Consider the following 11,043-nt stretch of genomic DNA (forward strand, 5'->3'; position numbering starts at 1 on the left):
CAAATCAGCTGTCATTTCGGTCCATGCATATTTCATTCAATTGTCCATATAATCCTGACAACATGGCGCTCGGGGGGGGGGGGAGCATAATGTTTGACAAACATCTCTTGTTGATTTATGTTTTTGCCATATTTATGTTGGCCAAAGGCTATTTTATGCCGATCTGCCAATAAACTTTGAAACTTTGATAATGAAGCAACAGGTTTTATATTACCAAAAGCTAAGGTGATCAAACCAGGGTCATTATTATTGTAGTTGAAGTTCTATCTTGTGTAATAAGATGTTGGTTTCTTGATTTGTTTAAAATATTCTATATTAAGTATAATGTTCTGTACATTTTATATTTAATTTGCTGGAAATTTACATTGTTTAGTTTGCTGAGAAACACATGACTGGTGCTGCTGACAGCCTTGTACATATTACCCTGGCTGATCTTAACATAATGAGGCGGAAAGTGGCGAAGAAGGTTATGGTATTTGAAGGTATTTTAATGATATGTTGAGGTTCAATATCTATGAGAGATTCCAAATTACTAAAGGCACCATACTTTGTAGTTGAATTGTATGTGCACACCGTATTATATGCAGGTAATCAAAACACTTTTTCTAACTTTCTTTAGGAACTGGTAGTATTTATGTCTCTTCTTTAAATGAAATGGAGATGTATCGTTTTTATCATTATTCTTCCGATTCCTATTATTTATATATTTTTCTTTAGTCTGGAGCAAACTCTTAAACTCCTGGAAGGAATTGATTTTAACTTGAAACTTTGCAACTTGCAAGAACTGTGGTACTTTTTTTGCAGAATTACCTTTTTATAATGCAAACTTAGTGTTATAGATATGCATTTAAATTGTATGTTAGAATTTGCCAGATAAAACCTAAAACTTGCTTCGTCCTATTATTTTTAGTGTTCCTCACTGGTTGCTGCCCAAAGTGTGGAATGACTGTGGATGATGATATTGAAACGGTAATCATATACAACTCGAATAATGTACCAAATTGTCCTTTTGTGTAAGTAATTTTTGCTGAAGAATATTTTTACCTTCACTCATTTCTTCTTTTTTTTTAAATTTCCTAGTTAATAGCTATCTGTTGCAGATTCCATGTGCTGATTGTGGTAGGTCCTATCATTTCACCAATTACTGTGTTGAAGCAGATGTTGAGAGACTGGGAGATGGGGAGAGATTTCGCTGCACTCTGTGCAGAATGAACTACTGGGTATTTATAAAATGTTACAATATGTAATTTCCAATGTTCAGATCGATGGTGCATTGTTTTGGCTTTATGTAGCTTATGAGGCTGGACATATTAAGCAAATATGAATATATTGTTAATATTTCAGGTGCAAGATATCCTTACACTAAACCCTGATCATATATGATTAATAATGTGTATTAAACATTATAAAGACATATTTTGTTACGATTTTTTGTAATACCCAATTCATTCTTCTTGTAAAAGTGGAAAGGCTAGTTGGAAAACTGATACCTTTACTAATTATTATTTGTCAACATTTAAGCCCCGGGTACTAAGGCAACAACAGAGGGCTACCAACACAAACCAATCCAACTTTCAAGATTATGTAAGGTTAAGTGTTTTGTAGTGTTTAACAGTTTGTCAAATTTTATATCTTGTTATTAATTTGTGTTTCATATGTGACATTGTTTTATGATTTCTTGCACAGGAGTTTGCAGAGAACTTCTTGCCTCAGTCTAACAGTTTAAATTAATAATAGAATTATTTTTTAACTCCAATTACCATCTGACTACCTTTTCAAATACAGAAATGTTATACAAAGCAGAAATTTTATTTCATGTTAATTGTATGTTGAAATAAAAGTATTCCAATCTGACAGGAATCTCTGGTAGACCAAGGGACGGCAGCAGAAGCACAGACAACAAAAGGTGCTGGCAGGACATTTGCCCGAGAGCCAAAAGGTGCTGGCAGGACAATTGCCCGAGAGCCAAAAGGTGCTGGCAGGACATTTGCCCGAAGGCCAAAAGGTGCTGGCAGGACATTTGCCCGAAGGCCAAAATGTGCTGGCAGGACATTTGCCCGAAGGCCAAAAGGACAGTCAATACAGAGGGGCGAATATAATTTGCGTAAAGTGCCAAAGGTAACTTTAATATCTGACCATATAAGAATTACTTGCATAATTTGGTACTGTTTTGTATAAAGAATAATCTATAAGTAGATATTATGCACTTGTGAAATTATGATGTCAGTAATATAATAATATTCCATTTCTTTCAGAGGAGAAGAAGTTCATTTTGGTATGAGGACTGGCGACCAAAAGTCAGTAGAGGACCAAAGAAGCCAGTAGGCCCAAAACTGCTGGCAGAAAAGACACCAACAAGTTGTTTATGCACAGATCCTCATGATGAAAGGTATAAACATAACAATAACAGCAATGAAACAGAAAACTTCAGAACATTGCCCTCAATTGGTAAAAACAACTGACCTTTGAATTTTGCTTTTAAATACTGATTTAGGATTTATATAATTGTATTTCAATTACAGAATGGTATTATTTACAGACAATACTGGGAGTGTGATAAATCATAAGATGTGGTTCGAGGTTACATCCTGGGTGCATTGGCCGTGATCAAGATGAAACACCTGCAGATTGCTCCACCGCCTTCTGGTGTGAGGCATGTCTGGTAATAATACACAGTGTAATTATTAGTGTTGCATCTTCATAGAGGTTGATAGTTCTATTTTAAGAGGAATTACTGTTCTTCTTCAGACTGCAGTCGTCAAGTTCTGGCCTGTGGACAACTGTAAGTACTATATCTTTGACTATTACTGAATTGTTGAGCACAGCTATAAGTGTATATTGTCTGTAAAGTCTTTTGAAAAAGATGTTGCGAATTTTAGAACTGAGAGTTGTCAGTGGTAAGGGTGTTTGCCTCTAACTAAAAGGGTTGTGGATTTGAGCCCTCACCATTGTAACTTTCCTAACTCACAGCTGCCTGAGAAACATCCAGTAGTAGATTTATATCAGCTTTGAGCGGTCTTTTATAAGCAGCAATAATGAATTAATAAAAAACAAAAAACAGACTATTGGTTTCTGTTTAATGCTGTCTTAACAATTGAGAAAAATAATAAGTATAAACCAACACTGCTTCAATGTTGAAGAAATTCAGGCAGATGTTTGTTTAATTGCCAGGCTTTTAATAAGTTAATGTTTATGGTGTGTATCTTTAAACTTTCACTGTTAAATTACTCTTTGTACACTTGTACAATATTGTTTTTTACAATGTATCCACTGTGTAAAGTGCAACCTGAATCTTTCTACAAAGGAGAAGTTGCCTCAAAGTAGAGCCATATTGGACCATCTTAGCCCTATTGTTATCTTTCAGGAGGGGTACATCATAGATGCAAATGCTATTCTGTCACTGGTAAGGGTTTTTAGCTCGACTATTCGAAGAATAGATGGGCTATACTACTCGCCCCAGCGTCGGCGTCCGGTTAAAGTTTTAGGGCAAGTTGGGATTTTCACTTATAAATCCAATACCCTACATTCAATTGACTTAATACTTCACACAGTTGTTCAGGGCCATCACATGATGAGGTTAGATAACTCCATATTATTCTTTACACAGATTATGGCCCCTGATTGACTATGGAACTTGGGTTAAAGTTTTAGGGCAAGTTGGAATATTTATTAATAACTTCTATATCCTTTGTTCAATTGACTTAATACTTCACACAGTTGTTCAGGACCATCCCACAATGAGGTTACATAACTCCATATTATCCTAAATACATACATGCCATATCCCCCGGCGGGGGGGGGGGGGAATCCCCCTGAATTTCGATCCATCCCCCGGCGGGAGGTAAAAATCCCCCGGAATTTAAAAAAAAAAAAAAAAAAAAAAATCTTTTTTTTAGAGATTTTACATCAGGCAATAATGACAAAGTGAAACCACAGTATGTGAGTGAAACTGAATGTAAAGAAACAACTTCTCAAGGGTGAAATTACTGTTAAAAAAAGGTTTGATAAATGCCAAAAGGAAACCTTAACAACAAGTGATCAATTAATTTGAAGTAATGATCAAAGGCAAAGAAATATTACTATTTTGGAAAAGGAAGAAATAATGATGTTCATTCCATTCTCTTAGTGTCTGAACGTCATCATAGCTGATAGTATTAAGCAGAATTTTTTAAAAGACTTTGGAGGAAGGTAAATTTAATTTACAGTATTACAGTATGACATGACAGTGTATCATAAGAATATGATAAATCATGACATAAAATAATTCTGTATAATGAAAATGTTAGAGGTTTTCATAGCAAAATATATGTGAATACACTTTTTCATACTTTCGTCTCAAAATACTTTGAAATTTCGCCAACTTAAACCTGCTAAAAAAAATCCCCCTGAATACTACCAAAAATCCCCCTAAATTTCAGCCTTTCTGAACAAATCCCCCTGAATGGTCTCCAGAAAATATGGCATGTATGTAAAAACAAGTTATGGCCCCTGATTGACTTAGGTTAAAGTTTTAGGGCCAGGTTAAAGTTTTAGGGCAAGTTGGGATTTTCACTTAAAAATCCAATACCCTTCATTCAATTCACTTAATACTTCACACAGTTGTTCAAGGCCATCACATAATGAGGTTAGATAACTCCATATTATCAATTATACATATTATGGCCCCTGATTGACTATGGAACTTAGGCTAAAGTTTTAGGGCAGGTTGGGATATTTATTAATAACTTCTTTATCCTTCATTCAATTGACTTAATTAATACTTCACACAGTTGTTCGGGACTATTACACAATAAGGTTACATAACTCCATATTATCTTTAATACAAGTTATGGCCCCTTATGGAACTTAAGTTAAAGTTTTAGGGCAGGTTCAAGTAGGGCAAGTTGGGATTTTAATACCTTCTATACCCTTCATTCACTCGACTAAATATTTCGCAGAAAATGGAAAAATGGTTATTACTGAATAACTTATGTAATGGTTGACATAGTGTGACCAAACTTGGTATATAGGACAAGTTTATAAAGATCTTTCATTGGATTGCCTTTTGGCCCACTAGTGTCAAGGTCACTGTTACTAAAAATAGATAACCGTTTGGTACTAAATAACTTTAGTTATGGTTGACATACTGTGACCAAACTTGATATGTAGGAATAGTTTATGGAGGACTTCCATGGGATTGTGTTTGGGCCCCTAGGATCAAGGTCTGTGTTACAAAAATAGAAGAAATCAGTTGAAACCCGGTTTTGTCACATCGGGGTCCTTGTTTACTTTTTAATTTGATTTTTTGGTATATGTTGTTTCATCAGGAATTTTTATGCGGTAAAAAGTATGATAAGAGTTATTTGTATCTGCGTGGCATTTTGCTACCCAAATAAATCCAAAATGAATTAAAGGATACATGTGGGGCATTAGTTTAACATAAAACTTAACACGTAATCTCTTGTCATATTTTTGGCTTAATTATGCTGCAAATGATTACAACTATTTAAAACATATGAATGATATTGATATGAAAATCAAATTTGCTATTAGTCTGAATTTTAACCATGCTCCTATCATTTTAGATTCCCTTGCATCAGTGTGATGCTTTGATTGGTGCAGTCAATGAAAATCAGGTTCATTGGGTATTAATGGTAAGAATGACATTAGACAATATGTTTCTTGTAAGACCCGTTTGCTGTGTTTCTGTTGGTGTTTTTTCAGCATACGTTTTCTTTATGAACACTCCATTGTACTCCATGGTTCTATCCCCTACAAATGAAGTTAAATTAAACTTCATACAATGGTAAAGCACAAGGAGAGGAAGTGCAGTGCACAAGAACCATAACTCTAATTCAACCTATTACAGAGATGTTGCCCTTTGGTATTTTTTATTGTCCAGAGCAAAACTTGAAAACTTGAACTAATAGGTGAAATTTAATTAAACTTTATACATCAGTTAAGCACAAGGAGTTGATTTCCTGATACAAGAAGAACCATAACTATATTTCAGATAAACAGAGTTATTGCCCTTTGTTACTTATTCTTGTCAGCAGTGTAACTTCTAAATTTCATACTTTGGTAAAGCAGGATAAGAGAAATATGCATGCAGTGTACCATAATCTTGGAGTAATGGCTTCTTTTCAAAGAATTAGTCTGCCATTCCTATGTTCAGGTGGCATTCAGGGGGTATCCTGATCAACTGACCCATTTTTCAGATCATAGTTCCAGATGTAAAATGTTTGGTGTACATTAATCCTATGGGTGAGCCCACATCCAAATATGCCAAGTACAAAAATACTTTTCATTATATACCATCATTTTTTTGTGTCAGAGTTTAGACCCATAAGCTTTTGATCTTTGATCCTTTTAAGATCAAGAGAGCATCATGGAGAAACACCAGAGAAATGGGAATTCAAGGCAAAAAAGACCGAAGGATGTGCTTTCAAAGAAAGGTAAAAAAAGATTAGCCTTTATTGATAAATTATATAAAGTTTCACATAAAAAAAAAATCCGGATTGTGCAAGAACTCTAAACATATTCTAAAAGTTAACGAAGATGGCTCTATAGAGATAATGAAATTATATTTGTATGAGGCCAATTCTTTGGATGCTGTGTGAACACAAATTCTAAGTAAAACGTTGAATACACAAAAACAAGTGTATTATTACTTCTGGAAGGTTCTTTAATCTTAAGTTTGTTGATATGGTCTTGATTCAGGCACAAAATGTAAGGTGCCATGGCAATAAAAAATGATAATAATATTTGGATGATAAACAGTGAATAACATGGTTTGCCTCAAACTATATTTGTTCTTGGTTGGTTAATGCAATTTAAAATCTACCTTGCAGGTTGCAAAACATGAAAGAAAAGAATGAAACCCTAGTGCAGTTCTTGTTGTCTAAGGAAGTCAAGGTAATGTAATTGTTGATAGTTTTACATTTCAACTCTTGCTGTTGAATGTTGAACCAAGATTGTTTGATTTTACTGTACATACCATATTTATACATGTACATACATGTTTATTATACACTCTGCCCATTTGGCTGTTTATTGAATTATAATAAGTCCAATGTAACACATGATACATGTGTACAGAGTCTATATTATACTCCTGCTTAACATAGTGAATTATTTAAATCAAGTACATATCACATTGTCTTTCTGTTATGAAATAATTAATAGCATAATAGCCTAAGAGAAACAGCAATGAAACTTTGCGCTTATTTTATAAGAAAAAGGCCGGACAACAGTGCAGGGCACACAATGCTTCCAAACGTAGTATATGGTACTTATGACTTTTAATTCAGTGTGGCAGGGATAATACTCATATTCTTAATAGGTCTAGTTTACACTATCCAAAGAAAGAGATATTTACAATATACCAACCTCATATTATTTATTTCAGGCATACCTACTAAAGATTATGCAAGGCAAACAGGCAAGCAATCTTTACACTATCTTCACTGGGCTGTCACAGAGAGCCAAGAGAGCCATACAACATAGTGGATTTGGTCCTATTGATGATGATAAACAGGTACATTTGTTGACTTGTCTTACTGAATTTGATAACATTTATGGGTAGATTTGGCTTTTGTTATCCTTTGTGTAAGAGGTTTTAGTTCTAAAATTATTAGGATATATGCTATCTGATCCTTCTAAGGCAATATATGTGTCTTATTTGTATCCTATTTTTGTGAAATGTTCTTGATATCACACTTGTGTGATCAGGGCTTTATGAAAGTTGATTCTATTCCATAAGGGTATTGTAAAAGGAATACAAGATTATATTATATGCCCCCACAGATTGATGTGTAGTAGAGGGATACATTGGATATATTGAAAAGCTGAAACTAGACACAATAAAACACATAGACTATGTGTTTGATGTCTGGGTCCCTGCTAGAATTTAGATTCTCTTCAGATTTTATCATTCTTATAAGTTAACACTTGTAAATGTTTTGAAATATGCGTTAGAGATTGAACTCCAAGCACTTGTTGACCACATGTGCAAGTTAAATGTCTTAGTTTTAGAGGTGTGAAATTGCTTGTCTTACACATTTGTGTGTGTGTGTGAAGTGTTCATGACTATCAGATAAGTAATGTTGATTTAATAGAACACTGACAGTATTTAATCTGACTAAAGGGTCATGTATGGTAAACGGACATTTGCCCCCCCGGACATTTGCCCCCCCGGATGTTTGCCCCCCTTTTGGACCATGGCGGACATTTGCCCCCCCGCCGTTTTCGAGGGGGCGGACATTTGCCCCCCCTCAATGTTCGAGGGGGCGGACATTTGCCCCCCCTCCATTTTTTTTTATATATTAATATATTTTTTATATCTTGGTATAAACTTATAAAACCGGGGGGGGGGCAATTTTGCAATTCTTATTACGTCCTGAGAAAATATCTTTGTCAGAGTCGATAAAGGAAACACTATGACCTGTCTGTCTGTCTGTCTGTCTAGCCTACCTAAACTGTAAATCCATGTACATAAAAAATGGCTCCATGGATTGTGTAGGAATAACTTAATATAGTGATATCTCAAGTCGTATGTGGAAATAACTGTTTTGGTCTGTGTATTCCTTGGTCTTTAAAAATAGTGTGATACTAAGATGGTTTTATTTGGTTGAAATTTTTTCTATATAAGATTTTGTAGTAAATGAAAAGTTATAAAGTAAATTAGATATGATTGTTATTGAATATTATTAATTATAACTGTTATGTTCTGAAAGTCTCATCCTTATGTAATCTACATATTTTATGTCCAACAGATGTGAGTTGCACTAAGGAGGAGATGGAGGTCATCATGCACAGGGAGTTTCAGAGCTATCGGAAGGAAAAACCAAAGTGAATCCATTTCATGATTGATGTCGTAATTTCCCTTTTTTACGGGGAGTGAAACTCGAGGAGGATTTAAACCAGTTAGTAGCGCCAAACCTCACGCTTGCCGGGCATCAACAATATTAAAGGAATTATCTTTTGTGCATATATGCAGTGAAATCATTTTACATTTATCGATGCTAAGGAAATCAGTTTCATACATTTCAAAAATGTATTTATTTTGTCTTTGCTCATTGACATATATTAGCTATTTTTCGGCATGAAATTTCATTTTTTCTTAAAACGTCCATTTGTTGTTGCATGTTTGCATGGTTTATATGACAATAAACACCATGCATAATTGTCTACCTAATGAATTAAATTAATTGAAGTTAAAGGCAAACAAGGAAACGGGTACTTTTACTGTTTACCACAACAATGTGTGTGTGTGTGTGTGTGTGTGTGTGTGTGTGTGTGTGTGTGTGTGTGTCTACCTTTTATGCATTTGTATGTTATCTGCCTCTTTTTATCTGTGTGTGAGTGGGTGTGTATATAAGCACATGTGCGTGCGTGATCTCCATCTAAATCAGTGTGTGTGCATGCTTGTTCTACCGCTATATTTCTCTTCGTGTTTCTTTGCCTGTGCTTATGCATGCTTCTTCTACCTCTCTAACTGGAGGTGTATATTCTACTCGTCTGTTTTCCTTCTTAGTGTGTCTGTTCTATCTATTTCTATCCGTTCATCTTTTTTTCTCCCTTCTATCCTTCTCTGTCTCGTGTTGCCATTCACAGTCTATCACATATGTTATAACTTGATGACTGATTGTATAAATATTATGTATAAAACCATTAAAATAATAATAACGTTGTACCATTCGCAATTGTATTTCATCACTTGGCCATTTGCATAAGATTTAAGGTTAATGATTGCTTCTTGGTTGTCACCAAAAAGAGCAATATTAGTGAAACATTTAGCCTCCTTACTTGGAGTTAAGGTGTACACCATTTCACCACATTAAAAACGTATCATAAGTACGGACCCATGAACAGCATCATTTAAACGAAAATAATAAGGCCCTTTTAAGGGATATGAAGTGATGGTAGTACTACAGTTGCTGATGGACAGAAGGACAAAATGTTAATAGAATAATGCCATACATTTTTTGACATCACACCCAATTACCACATTGTAAGAACAAATGTCCTCGGATAACATATTAAATATCGAGTCAAAGATGAACCTATCTAGACCTGCCTACTGCTTGTCGCCTTATTGAAAGCATTATAGAGACATTCTAGTCGTTGTATATGTAATGACCTCAGTCTTCTGGCTCTCTCCTGAGAAGAAATTAATGCGGACGATCTAGTCTCGAACTGAACAAATAATTACATCCGTCTACTGTGTCCCCCTAATAGGAATAGGTACATTTAAGGGAAATACTAGACCTAAGCTGATCATAAAGTGACATCCACCTGCAGGTTGAAGCCATAGGAGACATGATAAAATTATAAGGACATACCGGACCTCAGCTGAACATATTGTGACCTCCGCCAACTGGTTGCCGCCTTGCACAATACATTATAGAGACATTCCAGGCTTAAACTGTAAATATAATGTCGCATGGGAAGACTCTAATACGGAAGCCGTAGTCTTGAACTAATTTCACAATGACCTCCGCCTACTGGTTGTCGTCCGAATAGGCATATAATATGGACATACGAGACCTCAGCTAAACAATGACCTCCGCCTTCTGGTTGTCGTTCTAATAGGATCATAAAATGGACATACGAGACCAAAGCTGAACAATAACCTCCGCCTACTGGTTGTCGTCCTATTAAATAGGCACATAATATGGACCTACGAGACCTCAGCTGAACAATGACCTCCGCCTAGTGGTTCTCAGCTGAACAATGACCTCCGCCTACTGGTTGTCTTCCTAATAGGCTCATAATATGGACATACGAGACCTCAGCTGAACAATGACCTCCGCCTAGTGGTTGTCTCCTAATAGGTTCATTATATGGACATACGAGACCTCAGCTGAACAATGACCTCCGCCTACTGGTTGTCTTCCTAATAGGCTCATAATATGGACATACGAGACCTCAGCTGAACAATGACCTCCGCCTAGTGGTTGTCTCCTAATAGGCACATAATAAGGACATACGAGACCTCAGCTGACTAAAGACAGCCTACTGGTTGTCGTTCTTATAGGAACAGAGGACAATGACCTCCGCCTT

The 11,043-nt window shown here is 35.5% G+C and overlaps 1 long non-coding RNA gene across 1 annotated transcript; it reads left to right on the forward strand.

Annotated features, from left to right (window-relative positions):
- The first annotated feature begins 2,663 nt into the window (after positions 1–2,663).
- On the forward strand, positions 2,664–6,895 carry LOC128239413 (uncharacterized). Its single transcript, XR_008261875.1, has 5 exons — positions 2,664–2,782; positions 3,365–3,403; positions 5,565–5,633; positions 6,354–6,434; positions 6,831–6,895. It is a non-coding gene; the product is annotated as an uncharacterized LOC128239413 (long non-coding RNA).
- The last annotated feature ends 4,148 nt before the right edge of the window (positions 6,896–11,043 follow it).

Source organism: Mya arenaria, chromosome 6, assembly GCF_026914265.1.
Source record: "Mya arenaria isolate MELC-2E11 chromosome 6, ASM2691426v1".
Lineage (NCBI taxonomy): Eukaryota > Metazoa > Mollusca > Bivalvia > Myida > Myidae > Mya > Mya arenaria.